The sequence below is a fragment of the Macrobrachium rosenbergii genome, chromosome 7 (assembly GCF_040412425.1).
Source record: "Macrobrachium rosenbergii isolate ZJJX-2024 chromosome 7, ASM4041242v1, whole genome shotgun sequence".
Classification (NCBI taxonomy): domain Eukaryota; kingdom Metazoa; phylum Arthropoda; class Malacostraca; order Decapoda; family Palaemonidae; genus Macrobrachium; species Macrobrachium rosenbergii.
Window position 1 is genome coordinate 12,161,131 of NC_089747.1, and position 18,870 is coordinate 12,180,000.

At 31.7% G+C, this 18,870-nt stretch overlaps 1 protein-coding gene across 9 annotated transcripts in view; it reads left to right on the plus strand.

Moving 5' to 3' along the window:
- Positions 1 to 18,870, plus strand: part of LOC136840129 (hexosaminidase D) — a 586,535-nt gene that overhangs the window by 501,985 nt on the left and 65,680 nt on the right. The gene's annotated exons all lie outside the window — the stretch shown is intronic.

Consider the following 18,870-nt stretch of genomic DNA (forward strand, 5'->3'; position numbering starts at 1 on the left):
AAATTGCAATCCGACCCAGCGCCGATGTAGAAGCGTGCATATGCAGACGACATAGCAGACGCCGGCCATTGTGCATCCTCCTCTCTTTCAGGAGAGAGAGAGAGAGAGAGAGAGAGAGAGAGAGAGAGAGAGAGAGAGAGAGCGCATTCTAAATTATACAGCTTCGACTTTGCGGGTAAGGTATAAACATGCATATAACAGTGATACCTATCATCTATATACAAAGTTTAAATATGCAGAAAGAGAGAGAGAGAGAGGTAGAGAGAGAGCGCATTCTAAATTATATAGCCTCGACTTTGTGCATGCATAGGCTACATACTCTCATGCGGGTAAAGTATAAACATGCATATACAGCGATACCTATGATCTACATACAAAGTTTAAATATGAGAGAGAGAGAGAGAGAGAGGACCGGAAACCCCTCCCCGCAAACAATCCCACCGACCGGACAGTTTCGTCTCGTAGTCAATGAATGGAGAAGAGTGCATTGCATCCCCTGCCCAAAAAGAAAGAAAGAAAGTAAAAACGAATACAATGCGCAGCCATCGTCGTATATCAAGGCATGGGGAGTGTAGGGTTACCACTGTTCCCCTTTTGGAAGGGCGATGACACTCGGGGCCATTCATGAGAGCACCGACATGCACGAAACATTAGACCTAAGTCGGACATATTGGTTTGTTTATTGATGTCTCTTTCAATTTTTGTTTTGTGTGTTCATTGGCAGGCTTATTAATACATATATTCTAGTTTATATTGTATTATATTCACGCAATATGTACGTGCTAACGTCAGATGTTGCGCCTCTCTTCCCAGCAGTTTCTCATGCATAACGCTCTGTTGATTATGAGCCTACAGTCTAGAGATGTTTCTCAGGGCCCGGCGAACAATTGCCTAGAGCAGTGCACCTCTTTGTGTGTGTGTGTGTATGTATGTGCGTTCGTCTTTCTTTCACTGCCTGTCTGTGTCTGACTGAAAACTCAGTTTAAAATCTATTTGCTTGTTTGATTGTAGATTTAGCCTTGATCACGTAGACACTAGTAACCGCAGGCTCATCTCGAATTTGGTTGCCAGTCACTGCACATATTACTCCATCAAGGCAATTGCGTCAGATTAGATACGATAGTGAGCACACTTTACGTTCCGAGTGACTTTAAGGAGACACTGGTGAGAAATAAATGTTATGCCGTGAGAGCCGAGGTAAAAGGAGATGATGGTAATAAAGCTCGAATGATGCCAAACAGTTTGCCGTGTTAGCAGAACCAAACACGGCTCTCAACTTAGCTTTTCATTATGCAGTATTAGTCTATGCAGTGTGTAAACTGCGCTGCCACTAGTCCATTTGTTGCAGTGCCAGATGAGAGTTAGTCTTTAAACTTAGAATTGACGGATCACGTTGCATTGCAACATGATAGGCTTATATAACGTATTTTTCATTACTGAACGCGAATAACTCTCACGCTACCCTATGGAAGGATGAAGCAATATTTATTTCCTTGAAGATAAAAAACCAATAAAAAATGTCTTTAACAACTCTTACAATACGAACTTGATAGAGTTACAGCACTATGTAATTTTTAGTAAACTTTCAGTCTCAAACAAACAAATATAAGTTGGTTTCTGATGAGTGTTCTTACTGTTGCATTGCTGTTATGGCATGATTGCACCTCGCGCCGAAGAAGTTGGTATGATGGCACACCCATTGTGCGTACAAATGATGTATTGGCTGTGGTGTGCGTGTGCGTGCTGCGTCCATGGATGCACACTATTTAAACTCTCTCTCTCTCTCTCTCTCTCTCTCTCTCCTCTCCTCTCTCTCTTCCTTCTGTGTGCAAGTGTCCTGTCCCACGTCTGGGTCCTCATACCCAACGCATTCAAACCTCCTCTCTCTCTCTCTCTCTCTCTCTCCTCTCGGTGTGTGTCCTGAAAATGTCTGCGGGTAACTCATCCAATGTCCAGTCTCTCTGTCTCTGTGTGTGTGTATGTATGTCCTTTCTCAGTGCGTCTCTCTCTCTCTCTCAACTCTCTCAAACTCTCTCTCTCTCTCTCTCTCTCTCTCTCTCTCTCCTGCGTGTGTGCCTTCCTCTATGTGTGTGCTATGTCTGCAACGCATTCAAATTCTCTCTCTTTCCTGAGTGCATGTCCTCTCTATGTGTGTCCTGTGTCTGCAACGCATTCGACATTCTCAGACTCTCTCTCTCTCTCTCTCTCTCGGTAGCACACATTCGTCTTCACTTGGGGCCTTAGGAAAACACAAGCAGTTGTCTTGTTATAAAGGAATTGAGTGTCGGCGTAGGAAGTTGTACGTTGATCATTTGTTTTACAAGTTGTGGGATGAATGATAACTTCAGTTCCCTGGCGATGGGAGAGGTATTTGTTCCTTTTACTGAAGACAGATGTGTTTGTTCGTTTTGTGTAGATGGAGAGGGAAATTTTTTATCGTTAGTCCTGCAGAAATTTTTATTATATTTTTTTTGCTTGCATAAAGAAATGTGTAATTTTTTTGTATGTAGAGGATAACTGCATATAATTTATCATCTTATACAAAAAGATGTATATGTTTACCATAAGAAAGTTGTTTTGCATATTCTCCCAGCAACGGAAATGTATTTGTTCGTCTTAGAAAATAATGAACACAAGATCCATTTCCTCGTCAAAAGCACGATTTTTCATTTCTTTTCATGAGGAAAATCTGTGTTTACAATAATGTTCTCGGAGTATGTAGCAGCTGGTCTTTGCAGAATGAACAGTAGTTCTTTTTGTTAGTTTTACATTTACTTGACTCGATACTAGAAATGCATTTGGTTTTCTAAGCAAATGAAACCGTTTTTACTGTATAAAGCGAATGGACATTCCACGGCAAAAGGAATGGGCTTCATATTCGTATTGGCTGTGCTACTGAAGAATGTTTTTGTTGAACTTACAAAGAAAGTATATTATTCCTATTTTTTTTTTTTTCTTTTTTTGCCAAAGGCAGCCCGCATATGTCTTATTATCATGAACGATATGCTCGACGTGTGGACAGAAATAGTAGTAGCTGTACGTCAGATATTTTTTCTTGGCGTTATACATTTGTTTGTTAGTGCTATACCAGTGAGGGTGTACCGCCCACGGTGTGCCTTGCGCAGCATACTATACATAGTACTAAACTTAAGGTCCTTGCATTCTCTATGTATACTTCCATGTATAGTGTGGTTCTAAACTTAGGTTCTGTATAGAGTTCATTCGGTCCACAGCTGCTTGACATAGTACTAAACTTAAGGTCCTTGTGTACTATACATAGTACCATGTTTAGTATGGTACTATAAACTAAGGTTCTTTGTATTGTCCCTTCGGTACAAAACTGCATTACAGTTTTCCCTTTTGCCATACAGCTGGTCTCTTCAAACTTACCTGTCCAACTTCCTTAACTTTGCATTTGATTTTCACCTCTCATTGAAGAACACATTCTTTGCTTGGGGCGTTTAGCTCTGAATCAGTCTAGTGGTTAAACCACATATAATAATAATGTTTGTCGTATAAAGAGTAGTCCCCTTAAGCATATACAACAGTTTTATTATTTTCCTTCGAGAAACTGTGCATATACTCGTATATGAGAACAATAACTGGAATAACGATAAGAAACAGTTCTTACACGGCTTATACATAAACATACCCTTCGATGAAGCTCGGAGAGAAAAGTCACGTTGAAAAGATTGATGGCGCAGAGGAAATGAAGATTAGGCGTTCGCTCCTCGCGTCATTATGTTGTTATAATGTCTCTCTCTCTCTCTCTCTCTCTCTCTCTCTCTCTGTCTGCTCTCTCTCTCTCTCTGTATGTGTGTGAGTGTGTGTGTGGAGGAAAATGCAAATATGTTAGTGTATGTAGGCCAACGAGTAATCCGACGATGTTTGGGAGGAAAATGTGAAAATTTAATCTCTCTCTCTCTCTCTCTCTCTCTCTCTCTCTCTCTCTCTCTGAATGATGTTAATCACCCTGTAATTTATTACAAAATGAGCAAACATCAGTCAGTTCTCTCCTCTCTCTCTCTCTCTCACCTCTCTCTCTCTCTCTCTCTCTCTCTCTCTCTCTGCGTAGCCTGTGTGTTATTATATGTGGGGCTAACTGGAGCCGACGATGTTTGGAGGAAAATGTGCTAAAATATAATTCTCTCTCTCTCTCTCTCTCTCTCTCTCTCTCTCTCTCTCTCTCTCTCTCTCTCTCTCTCCACCACTAGACAAAAAATCCAGACTAGCCCCCAAACTAACAGTATAAAGAAGCATGTGTATTTCCAAAATAAACCTATACATTGTAAGCTCATTCTTTTTTACTCCTTTGAAAGTGTAAATTTACGTCTCACCGGACACGCCTTTACGTTTTTAACGTCAAGATGTAAACAAAGAGAGAAATTAGATTGTTCTTAAAGAAGACTTTTTAAGTTGTTTGTTTGCTTCCTTTTCCTGTAATAAAAATGACTAATAATTGAGAGCGATAAGTGATGATTTATTCTCTGGAATCACTTGAGCTTATTCTTCGTTAAATCATTTATTGTACGAGCTCATTCTTCATTAATCATTTATTGTACATTATAAATAGTTTATTAATTGGGGATAAGAGGAGATTGACGCGCAAGGGAAGAAAATGTGAAGCGTTGCTGGTGATAGTAAATTTATTCTTCGGTAATCATTCATCGTAAATTATTGATGCTATATATTCAAGTCTTGGGAGTAGGAGAAGGTTGACCCGTAACAGGAGGATATGTGAAGTGTTGCAGGTGTTTGTAAAGTAGCATCTGTTCAAGGCAACAGCTTCCTTAGGCTTATGCATCGCATTCACCCTTCCACTAGATTGAGGGAAGTTTTCTTATATAATTCATTAACACAGTAACCGAACCATCTGCTATTTCACCGCTATGAAGTTAGCTGAATCATATCATTGCCAGCTTATGCTTCCGCCGCTAGTGAGTTTAAGCAGTCCTTCGGAATAACAGTGGTGTGTTAAATACATACGATCTCCTATAACAATTGGAATAACCTTGTCATAATACCAGGTGTTTTCTGGCGTTAAATTCACCGACGGTTTTATGCTTTTTTTATATTTTTCATTCGAACACTACGTTATGTATATGCTTAATTTTGTCAAAAATAATAACTAACAGACGAAAGCTGTGAAGGTACAAATGACTCACGGACAGACAGAACAGACAAAAAGTGACAACTTCCTTTTTTTTTTACAAGATCACTGGCGGAAGTTGACCTGGCGCAAAATAAATAAATAATAGGAATTCTGACAAAAATAACTTAAACTACATTTTCGTGAGAAACATAGCTGGTATTTGAGTTTTTGGGTTGATGCTGTATATTTTATTTTGATCAGCTGAACTTCAAGGAAGAACCGTGATATAAGACTTTGTATTCTTATGTATAGTGTTATAAAATCATTGTAGGTTTTGCGTAATATCCTCAGTCAGTCCATACTTGGGAAGGAGACTACAGGGTACTTGTTCGCGAGGTACATGACTCCCTTAGCTAGAGGATCATGAGGTACATGGGCCAGCAACTTCATTCATTGTGCAAATCTGTTACATGAAAATCCAATCATCGGAGTGTAAACGTTATTACTTTGGTATGCTTGTAATGAAATCTTTCGCCTATTCTGAAATAATAATGCACGTTCCATACTCACAAATAGAAATAAAGAGGCGCAGAAACACTTGCGATTGGATGGTATCTGTTGGTAAAAAAAAAAAAAAATAGATAAATGAATAAGTAAAAAGTGAAGATCAAGTTAAACTCTGCCAATATGTGAAACGTGTTTTAGGCTAGTTATATGTGTCATGCATTACATACACACACACACACACACACATATATATATATATATATATATATATATATATATATATATATATATAATATATATATATATATATTATATTCCCATAGTGTAAAGTGATGGTCTGAATGTTGAAAGAATAATTTTTGGTTACCGTTTTAAGACGAAATTGATCGTATATTCTCATAGATGATATTCATGCAAACATGTCAATACTGTTGATTGTTGCGATGCAGCATATTCTCATTTCGCTCTTCTTCCATCTCGTTTATCTTCCCAACGGAAGTGCTCTATTCAGGTAATAGTTGCTGCATCCGTTGCGAGGTAAAGGTGACTTTACAGCAGCACGGGCTCTTGCACTTCTCATTCGAGAAGAGGGGCCCAAGATGCAACCGAGTACCGGGACCTTTCCCTGAAAAAAGCGGGTCGCCATATCTTAAAAACTAACCATAGAATTTCCTTGAAAATGTTCTCATTAAGTTTCCCACACCCAAATTGAAGAAGTGGCATTCAGCTAATTTAACCAAACCTAACCTAACCGGGGCTGGTGCAATACTAGCATACATCTTGGGAATTTGCGTCCCGGGTATAGTTGCCAGAAGCACGATTATGGCAAACTTTGACCTTAAATAAAATAAAAACTACTGAGGCTAGAGGGCTGCAATTTGGTATGTTTGATGATTGGAGGGTGGATGATCAACGTACCAATTTGCAGCCCTCTAGACTCAGTAGTTTTTAAGATCTGAGGGCGGACAGAATAAAGTGCGGACGGACAGGTCCCGGGACTCAAAGCCGTTCGCTTTGTATTCCTGCACCCTCTGTTTACGGGTGGCCATAAATTTCCCCCGTGTAGACACTGACGAAGAAATTTATTGGCATTTTCTGTTATCCAGGAAAATTGAACAGGTATTTGGACGTCCACCAGGACGAACAATATATATATACCATCAATTTCATTATTAACGTTAGATAAGGATTATCTCAGTTAAGATAAAGTTTTTTCAGATAAAACTTGTGCCATTATTCGGGCTTTAAAAAAAATCAGGTGCCAATTACACAGGTGTATGGTCTAAAAGAAATCAGGTACAAGTTACGCATGTGTGGTCTTTAAAAAAATAACCAGATGCAACTTACACGGGTGTGTGGTCTTTAAAAAAAATAATCCGATGAAAATTAGACAGGTGTTTAACAAATCTGCAAGTTACACAGGTGTGTGTCCTTTAAACAAATTACACAGGTGTTTGGTCTTTAAACAGATTACACAGGTGTGTGTTCTTTAAACAAATTACACAGGTGTGTGTTCTTTAAACAAATTACTCAGGTGTGTGGTCGATGTACCGTAATTCATTGCACTAAATAAACAATAAATGTAAATAGATACAATGTTGGCGATGATGGACCATCACTGAAAAAAAAAATAACGGGCCATTAGGTACAGGTGTACCGTCAGAGGCGTACCGCTTCCGTTATTCTGCCTTTATGGCAATCTCCGGATTCTTACCTGATATATAGCGAGGTGTTTTTTTTTTTTTTTTTTTTCTTCTTGGGGGCCACCTTACCTATACCCTATCGGCCGGGAAAATTTATGGGCAATATGGAAGCGATGTCATCTGTTTAGTATGACAGTTACCGGAGCTTCGTTATTTTCTTTTCACATTTTTTCATTCCTTTGTTCACTCTGAGAGTAATATTTTATCTAGTATGTGTTCATTACTTGTATATGCTTTTAATGTCGCTACGTAAATGAATTCCGTTTTCTATTTAAGCCTAACTTTTCTTCAGTTTATTAAATTTTCGCCAAAATGCAGTTGGACATATTTTCGTATTCGTGTTTTAACTTGATATTTGAAGTTTCATTTCCATATTTCAGTAAGATGACAATCTCTCTCTCTCTCTCTCTCTCTCTCTGGATGAACTCTGGATGAACTCAAAAGTTATGCAGCTGACGAGTACTCTGTAATATAATTAAATTATGCATATATATGTATATATATATATATATATATATATATATATATATATATATATATATATATATATATATATATATATATATATATATAATTGAATAAATTTCTGATTTTTTAATACTGCCTTCCAGGGAATAATGTAATTAGAAGCAGCCAGCTGTTATGAAAGAGGATATGTATTTATTTATTCATGAGCATGATAGGGGTTTTAATGGTTTCCATTTCCCTCCTCCAACATATTGTGATACCAGCGCATGGAATTGGTGTTTAATTTTGTTACCTTATTTATACGAACGACTTGGAAAAGAAATTCTGTATTCAATTTGAGTAAGAAATTTTTTCGTCAATTTGGATAATAAATATTATAATATATTCATCTTGAACAAGAAGTTTTAAATTGAATTTGAATAAGAAATTTTATTGTCAGTTCGGATAATAAATTTTATATTCATTTTGAATAAGAAATTTTGTATTCAGTTTGAGTAAGAAATTTATAATCAATTTGGATAATAGATTTTATATTCATTTTGAATAAGAAATTTTATATTGAATTTGAATAAGAAATTTTATGGTCAACGTGGATAAGAAATTTTATATTCATTTCGAATAGAAATTTTATATTCAATTTGGTTAAGGAATTTTATATTCAATTTGGTTAAGAAATGTTATATCCAATTTGGATAAACAATATTATATCCAGTTTGGAAAAGAAATTTTATATCCAGTTTGGACAAGATATTGTACATTCAATTCGGATAAGAAATTTTATACTCGAATTGAATATTTAAATAATTAAGAAATACAACTTGAGTATGTTAATACTTAATCTATAAAATTCGTCGTGCTGAAGAATATTTCGAAGCACACAAATAAAATTTCTAATGTCGAATAATACTGAAACGTAGAACATAATATTCAAACCGCAGATGAACAGGCTCATTCAGCACGCCGGCCTTTTGACTGCCGTTCAGCCTTATTCATCCCGCACTGAATGATGCTGGAATGGAAAGCATTCGCGCGTATTGGCCAGATCTGCCTTGAAATTACATGAAAAAAAAACTCCCCGTTTATCGGCTTCCTTTTTCTCGTGGCTTCATGCATTAATGAATGCCAGATTTTGCGCGAAGTTATGAAGAGGTTTTTTTTTTTTTACTTCTTTTTCTCTCATCTTTTCTTTATTTGCTTTTAGTTTTCTGAAAAGAAAACTATATTGTGCCGGCTTTGTCTGTCCGTCCGCACTTTTTCTGTCCGCCCTCTAGACCTTACAAACTACTGAGGCTAGAGGGCTGCAAATTGGTATGTTGATCACCCACCCTCCAATCATCAAACATGCCAAATTCCAGCCCTCTAGCCTCAGTAGTTTTTATTTTATTTAAAACTAAAGTTAGCCATGATCGTGCTTCTGGCAGCGATAGGGAAGGCCACCACCGGGTCGTGGTTAAAGTTTCTTGGGGCGCGGCTCACAAGGCAATATACCGACACCACCGAAAGATAGATCTATTTTAGATGGCCTTGATTATGCGCTGTAGCGGCTGTACAGAAAACTCGATTGCGCCGAAGAAAGTTAGGCGCATTTATTACTTGTTTGTTGTAGGCGTTAATGAATGATTGGTCTGATCGGAAGTTTTGAAAATTTTTTGCTTTTTTTGAGTTATTTGTTATTTCGATTCTGGAAACTGTGGACACTTTATTTCCTCCTCTCTCATTCTCCTATCCCTCTTCTTCTGGTTCTGGGAGCGGGGGTGTCTCCTGCACAAACTTTGATGGAATGGGGTTTGGCCCTCCTCCTCCTCTCCTCCCCACCCCACCCCACCCACCATTAGGGTGGTGTTCTCCATACCTTTCAACTCATTTTTAGCTATTTGAAGACGCCCAGATATATAAAATAAATAAAAATGCTCTCAGAAGATCTCTAATAAAAATAAATAAACTGTTTTAAAAAAATAAATTGATTAAGGAAAACATGATATATCCTGATAATCAAGGTATAAATGAAAATAAATAAATCAATGAAAAATACGAAAACATAGATTTTATTCATATATTCTATTATTTTACTTTCTCTTGACCTAACTCGATAGAACACCATTCATGAAGCCATAAAAAAATTAATTTTTCTTTTTTTTTTTTTTAAAAATTTAAATAAAAATAAAAATACCCGTGATATAAAGAATGTTGCTAAATGAAGATGTATTCCTAATCTTCATCGGATGATTGCGGTCACGTATCGGTAATTTTAGACGTTCAGCGCTCAGTAATGGAAATTATAGCTAAAGAGCTGATAAATAACAGTAAAATAAATAAATAAAATTAAAATTTTAGTGCTGTTATAAATATTGAAAGAATAAATACATTTAAATCCGTGTCCAATCTTAGATACGTCATCTCTCTCTATATAATAAATGAATACATAAAAATAAATAAATAAAAATAAAAATAAATAAAATAAAAAATTAAATGTTAAATAAATACAAATAAAGTAAAAAATAAATCGCCAGTTTTAGTAACCATAAATCAATCAGCTCGCTTCTCTAAATCTGTTAGTAACCTGATGTTAAATAAAAATAAATAAACAATAAATAAAAATAAACAAATAATGTCTGTGTAATAAACGTAGTGTGTGTGTAAATAAATTAAAAAATAAATGTTAATTAAAGTTTTAGTAATAAATAAATGAAAATAAATAAATAAATTAAATAAAAATAAATAAGTTAAAAGAATAAGATGCCACTAATCCATCAAAAATAGAAAACAATAAAAGATCCTGGTTTCCAGCTAAAAATAAAGGGATTAAAATTCCTAAACTTGAAATAAATAGAAATAAAAATATAACTTTCGTAAAACTAAATCAGTACGAAACAATAAATAAATAAGCGTAAATAAAAAAAACAATGTAAATAAAAGTTGAATAAAGTAAATATGACTGGGAAGTTCAAGGAGTTTTTACAAGCAAATAAAAATCAAATTAAATAAAAAATAAGTATCTAACACTGAAACAAAATCGATAAAAATATAAGCAAATATGTAAAATAAATAAAGTAAAATAGTTAAATAAAAGATCTTTTAAAAATGCTCAAATAAAAATAAAAATATATAAAACAGGAAAATTAAAATAAAGAAAAACTTAGTATATAATAAAGAACAAATGTAAATAAAAATGAATATTAAAATAATTTTAGTGCATACAGAGATCACTTACATTTGAGGTTATTCTTCAGATGAGGAACAACTGTCTTGGAATAAGAATTAAAATAAAAAACTTTTAAAAACAAATTAACAAGACTAAAAATAATTTTACTTTTTTGAATAAAGAAATAAAATTTAAAATAAGGCAAAATGACTTAATAGCAAATAATCTGTTAGCTGTTTAATACAGATCCCAAAATGTTTCTTGAGACAAAAATAACATTATTCTTTTGGTCAGTTCTTAGTATTTACCTTGATTGATTCCTTACTCTTTCTGAATAAATAAAAAAAAATAAAAAATAAATAAAGAAATACAGTGTTTCAGTCTGTTGAAATAAATTAATCGTGAGGGTGTGTTTTTTATTTGTAAAAATATAAAAGAAATAAATTTATTTCTTTGGCCCAAGATGAAAATTAATAAAGAAAAATAAAGATCTAAACTCCATTGATAAATAAATAAATAAAAACTATATTCATTAAAATAAATAAATAAATCATTTTAAATGGTTACGAATGGCCCTTAGGTATTTACAAATAGAATATATGCATTAAAAGAAAAAATAATCATTTTTGCTTCATTTAATAAATAAAAATAATTTTTTTCTTTTAGTGGCAGATTACTCCTAAAAAAAAAAAAGAATTGTATTATATTACTTACAACAACAGTAGCTCTGAGAAAGACATATATAGTATTCAAGGTTCCATCGCCCTTGTGTTTTAAATCTAAATAAATAAATTTGCTAAATAAACGGTGGCCATAAATGTTTTAAAATAAATGAATGGACAATGAAAGATCTCAAGGTCATCTAAATCAATAAATAACAGAACCGGTCAAGGTATGACATAAAGGATTTTGGGAGTTGATGTTTTTGTTCATAAATAAATAAAATATTTTTAATAAGAACAAAAATAAATCAAAATTAGTGGATAAACATAAATCCTAATTACAGGACACTAAAAAGAGCTAAGGCTTATAATTATAGTAAGTGGCTTTATCTAACTAAAAACGTTTCTGTAAATGAAAAATGGAGTATAAAATTTTGTTCTAAATATAAAATGTTTAAAGAAAAATTTTTGCTTAAATAAATATTGTAAATAAAGTAATTTATTTAAATAAATGATATGCATAAATTAATAAATAAAAATAAATAAACAACAAATTTAGCGTAAAAAATATTGGCATTTTATATTTCCCAAATGTTTCATGAAATTAAAAATATTTATTTTCTAAATAAATAAATAAAGAAGTCTGTAAATTTGCTTATTCTCTCTCTCTCTCTCTCTCTCTCTCTCTCTCTCTAATAATTCTCTCTCTCTCTCTCTCTAAAAAAAACTCTCTGCTAATTTATATTTCCATACAGTTTTATTTAAATAAAATATGTATCTTCTGCGTGTAACAAATAAAGTCTAAATGTAAAAATTTGCCTGCTAAATTTCTCTCAAATAAATAATACAAATAAAAATAAATAAATCAGGATTCCATTCTGCTGCTGTTGCTGAAGGCTGAAAATCGACGACGACGACGATGATGATGATGATGATGATGATGATGCAAAATCAATAAAGATGCTGGTGGTGTTTCTTTGTAAGGAGAGAGAGAAGAGAAGAGAAGAAAGAAAGAAAGAAAGATAGAAAAAATAAATAAATAAATAAAAAAAAAAAGAAATACTAAAAATGATCCCCGTTCTCTTGGGTTCACTGGGAGCGGGGGGGGTGGTGTCTCCTGCACAAACTTTGATGGAATGGGGTTTGGCCTCCTCCTCCTCCCCTCCCCCACCCCCCACCCCACTTCTCCCCACCCAATAAATAAATTAATAAAATAAATAAAAAATAAATAAATCTTATTTTTTTCCTAAATAAATAAAAAAATAAAAATAATGATAAAAATAAAAATAAATAAAAATATAAATAAATAAAAATAAATAAATAAATAAAACAAATATTATAAATAAATAAAATAAAAATATAAAATAAATAATATATATATATATATAAATATATATATATTATATATATATAATAATAAATAAATAAATAAATAAATATATAAATAAATATATAAATAAATAAATAAATAAATAAATCGAAATAAATAAATAAATAAATGAAAATCTTAGCTTAATGATAAATAAATATTAAAAGACCAAAAGAACATTCTTTTGTACAATAAAATTAAAAATTATAAAACCTCAATCATCAATAAGCTAAAAAAAACCGAAAAGGATGAGAATCAATAAAATAAATAAATAAAAATGAATTGTCATAATAAATAAATAAATAAATAAATACTAACGGAAAATATATAAATTAAAATAAATAAAAATAAATAAATAAATAAAATGTAAAATAACGAAAAATTAAAAACACAAACATGAAAAAATAAAAAATAAAAATAAAAGTGAAAAATGTAAACAAATAAACTAAAAAAAAAAATAATTTTGAAAAATAAATAAATACCTATAAATAAATTAACAAAGATAAAGTAGTTGAATAAATAGACGAGTTGTTCAATTCCGCCAATAATCTTTTAAATAGTCATAAACTTTGAAAATAAATAAATGTCAGTCTATAAATTGAACAAAATAAAAAATAAATGAAAATAGGTAAATAAATAATGGTCTGTGCTAAATAAATTCTCTAATGGCAGAAAAGGTATGGTTTGGAAAATAAACCTAAATAATAAAAAAGACTATCTGTAATAAAATTAATAAAAATAAAGCCATAAATAGAACTAATCCCAAATAATTAAAGATATAAAAAATAAAAATAAATGAACAAGTAAACGACAAATAAATTAAGGTCCACAAAAAAATTACTAAAAATGATCTTATTGAATAAAAATGATTACAGAAAAAAAACTGAAACTGGTTTGAAAATAAATAAATATTTCTTGTAACTTTTTCGGAATAAATAAATAAATATATAAAAAAAATAAGGCAATTAAAATAAATAAATACATTACTAAAATAAATCTAAACCGGTCTGGGAAAAAAATAAATAATTTAAAAATTTTCAATAAATAAATAAATAAAAAATAAATAATGAGTTTAAATAGAAATAAAAATAAATGGAAAAATAAATAAAATGAATGAAAAAATAAATTAAATCAATAAATAAACATTTAAAAATAAATCTATTAATCAAAGTGCGTAAATGAGTTCATCTTATAAATAAATTGTAAAAAAAAATAAATAAAATAAATAAAAGCCAGTAAAAATATAAAAATCCTAAATAAACAGAGGTCTAAATTTGCATAATTAAATAAAAATAAACATCTAAAAAATAACAATAAATTATCCTGTTAAATAAATAAATAAATAAAAGAAATAAATTAAATAAACGAGAAATAAATAAAATATTCAAAAATAAATAAAAATGTAATAATTCCTTAAACACAATAAATAAATATCATCTAATAAATAAATAAAAGAATTGATAAATAATTAAATAAAACATCCAAATGAAAATAAATAACCTAAGAATAAATCCCATAAATAAATAAATAAATAAATAAATAAATATCCATAAATTTGATTATAAAATTTACCATCAAAAGTAAATAAATAAAATCAGCAGTTGCTAAATAAATAATTTTTGCAAGTCTTTTTATTAAAGTCAAACAAATAATAAATAAGTTTCAAATATATAAATAAAAATAATGGGGTTGTCTCTTTAATAAATGAAAAGAGAGGTTACATAAAAATAGCCATTACAACATCTTGGTTAAAAAATGAAATGAGCATAAATCTTTAACAAATTTGGAAGAATTAAATATGTTAAAATAACCCTAAATTAAAGGCTTAAAAATAAAATAAATAAAATAAATGACAATTAATAAATAAAAAAGATAAATAAAAATAAAGGTCTTAAAAATTTCTATTTTATAAAAATAAATAAATAAAATAAATAAACCCTGAATAAATAAAAGAAATAAATAGCTTCCCCAATAAATCTCTCAGACCTCTAAGTAACCTATTTAAGTTGTTTTATAATTTCAAAATGTGACTCGTAATATCTACATTTAAAATCCCAAATTATGTATTGTCAGAGAGTATTTTATCTAAATAATCAGACCTATTCATTAATACAGCACCCCTATCTTCATCTGGCTTGGTAATAACTATACTATTATCGTTCTTAAGGTTACGTAAAATATTGATTCTGTCTTTATTTAACTGATTGTCACCTCCTTTTTCGATGAAAATTTTTGAAGGTATCGTTTGCAATTACGGAAATTTTGCTAAAAGTGAAATAAGGTTTCATTACAAAAATGTCACAACCTCTCAAAGTTGAACATAGTTTTTCAAAACTTAAAAATACTTAAAAAATTGAATTTCATGGGGATCAAAGCAAAATCAAGACCAGAAAGAACTTCTTCTCATCTGTTGTTAAATTTCTGTTAGAAAAATTAAAAATAACTTTACTACTATCTGTTTTTTCTTATTAACGTCAACACTGAGATTTCTTAACTTTCTATTGTGTGTGTTTAACATCAGCCAATTTTTTCTCAACGTTGGAATCTAAAAATCGACGACAAACACTTAAAATCCAAAAAGAAAGGTTGTTCTTTAAATCCTATCTAGTGAAGACAAATCTGTTAAAACTACCTCTTTCTTTCGTTTTTGTGCTCTAACCTCAAAGTCTAAAAGTTTAAACTGCCATGAGATAAGTTTTCGTGTTGTGGAAATCCCTAGAATAAACCTTAAATTTAATGAAATTAGGAATAACACGGTAATCCTTGCAAGTATTCAAGAAATCGTATGTCTTCCTCAATCATCTTGGATCTATAACGAACCTTTCTCAGTCCCGTCTAAACAGCTGTAACGTCGAGCAGCCATAACGTCTCAAAATAGTCTCGGTAATTGGGCTGCTACTTGGATATCTTAGCGCAATGATAAATAATATTGCCAAGACCAGGGAAGAACATTCTTTATTGTACAAGCTTTCGAGGTATAAAACCTCATCATCAGGCTGAAAAAAACTGACAAGGATGAAAATCAATAAAATTTCAATAACATAGTTGTCATAATAAATCTTCAACAAAAATACTAACAGAAATATATAAATGAACAAGTAAATACAAACTAAAGGGTGAGATTAAAATAACTTGAAAAATTAAAAACACAAACATATAAAAATATGAAAAATAAAACTTAAAGTGAAATGTAAACAAACTACACTCACAAAGTAAAATATTTAGGATTTAAATGCAGATATTGCTCACATTTGAAATTAGAAGACAAAACTATAGGTTACTTGAGGTCTGAGAGGATAAGATTGGGGAAGCTACATATAGCTCTTTATTTGCTTCAGGGTCTGAGTCTGTTATTTGCAAGGTTTTGTTTGAAGGGTACATAAATAGGGAAACCCTTTAAGACCTGTATTTCTTCAATTGGTACTTTAGTTATAACCTGTCTAAGCTTTTGGTCTCAGTTTTAAACCTCTAACTTTAGGTGAATTTAACATATCTAATTCTTCCAAATTTGTTAAAGAATTATGCTCTTTCAATTTTAACCAAAGATGTTGTAATGCTAGTTTCGATGTAACCTCTCTTTCACCAATGTCCCATTAAAAGAGACAACCGGACATTATTCTAATAATATATGTGAAAACCATTTATCAGTGGACTTAATAAAATAGACTTGCAAAAATTATTACATTTAGCAACTGCTGATGGCATTTTTACTTTTGATGGTAAATTATATAATCAAATAGGTAGAGTAGCTATTGGTAATTCCTTGACCTGTATATGTGATTGCCCCTTCATGGGTTATTGTGAAAGGATTTGGATGTCTGAATGCCCTAGTCTTTAAACCTTATATTACTGTAGGTATGTAGATGATACTTTCTTGTTTAAGGGAATTATCACATGTTGATTTGTTTTGAATATTTTAATTCTCATCCCTAACATTTCTTTTTGTAGAGACGGAACAGGATAATAAGTTGTCACTTGTAGATGTACAGGTATACAGAAATAGTTAGTAAATTTTGAGACCTCTGTTTATAGGGAAAAGTACTTACTGGCTTGGGATTTTAAATGAAAAGTTTTGTCCCAGACCGTGCAAAGTAGAGTACTGCTAGTAAAGATGTAAGTACATTAAATTGCCTTACCTGGTTATAGTAGCTATATGGTCCGAAAACAAGAAATACTTAAGCATTGTTTCAAATCAGTTTCGGTTTGTTTTCTGTAATCCTTTACAATAAGATCACTTTTTGAGAGAAGCCTACTCTGCCTGTGGACCTTAATTCCTGTGTCGTTTACTTGTTCACTTGTTGCAGTGTGGTCTGTGATACGTGGGGATCTAGTTCCCTGCTGGCTCAGACACACAGAATTTTGGAACACAGAGGTCTTTCTATTAGAACTAGGTTTCCCCTTTCCAAACCACCTTTTCTGCCATTAGGAGAACACAGTTTTCTAGCACAGGACCATCCTTTTTCACTGACCTGGATTTTCCATTTGGAAATATTTTTTGTTCAAATAGACTGGACCTTAATTTCAGAGTCGCTGACATTAAAAAGATGAAGCTGGAATTGAACAACAACTCGTCTGGTATTCAATCTAGCTATCGTAATAATTTCATAGTAGTACTCAATTAGGGATTAAATATTTTTACTTTGTGAGTGGTAGTTTGTTTACATTTCACTTTAGTTTTATTTTTCATATTTTTATGTTTGTGTTTTTAATTTTCGTTATTTTACGTCTCACCCTTTTAGTTTGTATTTACTTGTTCATTTTATATATTTTGTTAGTATTTTTTTGCTGAAGATTTATTATGACAATTCATGTTATTGTAATTTTATTGATTCTCATCTTGTCGGTTTCAGCCTGATGATGAGGTTTTTTTTTGGTGCTTGGCCTGTAACAAAGAATGTTCTTCCTGGTCTTGGCAATATTATTTATCATTAAAAACTATATATATATATATATATATATATATATATATATATATATATATATATATATATATATATATATATATATATATATATATATATATATATTTATATATATATTGTTACGTGTGAGGTCTTGGTTGATCATGTATTATTCAATTTTACGTATTTTTACGGTCTGCAAAACCAAGATTACATGTAACCTGCCACTTGGCCAAGTTAACCTCAAAGACAGTCGTTAATTAAAAGGTCGCCAGTTAAGGGTTATTAACCTTAACAAAGAATATTGAGATGAATTTGATTTTAAACGCAACGGTTCTTCCAACATTCGGACGCCGAGGCATACAAACGATCAGATTTAACCTGATTTTGCTTTACCCTAAACTTAGGTATTTTACTGGAATAACGGGTTGAAGCTCACAATATAATAATTAGGCTTAATCTAGACTGTGAACACATATACCTAAGTGGTGTGAAGGAAGAAAACAAAGAAAAAATGTGAAATACAGAAAAGAGATTAAAATGGACGGAGTTTTAGAACAGCACACGACTATACCTTAATGACGCGTTGTGTGCCATTTACAGCGGACGTGCTGAAGTTCGTGTGTGTTTCTTGCTCCACCATTCACTAATAAAACAATAGACAAAGAAGGGACAGGGCCACCTTCCAGACGTCTGCTCGAGACAGCGACTGGTTTCTCTCTCTGTCCCTGACCGCCCTGGGTCAAACAGACCTACAGTCATGCTCTTGGCGTCTATGCTCTGTTAAAAACATTCATACGAGAGACATTGTAGAAAAGGAAAAAAGACTTTAGGACCACCTATTTTTAAGGCTGATATGGGGAATTTTCCTGCTAGGGGAAAAATGGCTAAATGCTACCTATCCCTTTCAACGGACGTTTAAGTTTGAACTGAAGATGCTCCTAATGCGACGGATGCAATTTCTGTCTTGATTGTCAGCTGATATACTATCTAAATGTTTTAGGCTGAACAGCGAAATATTTATAT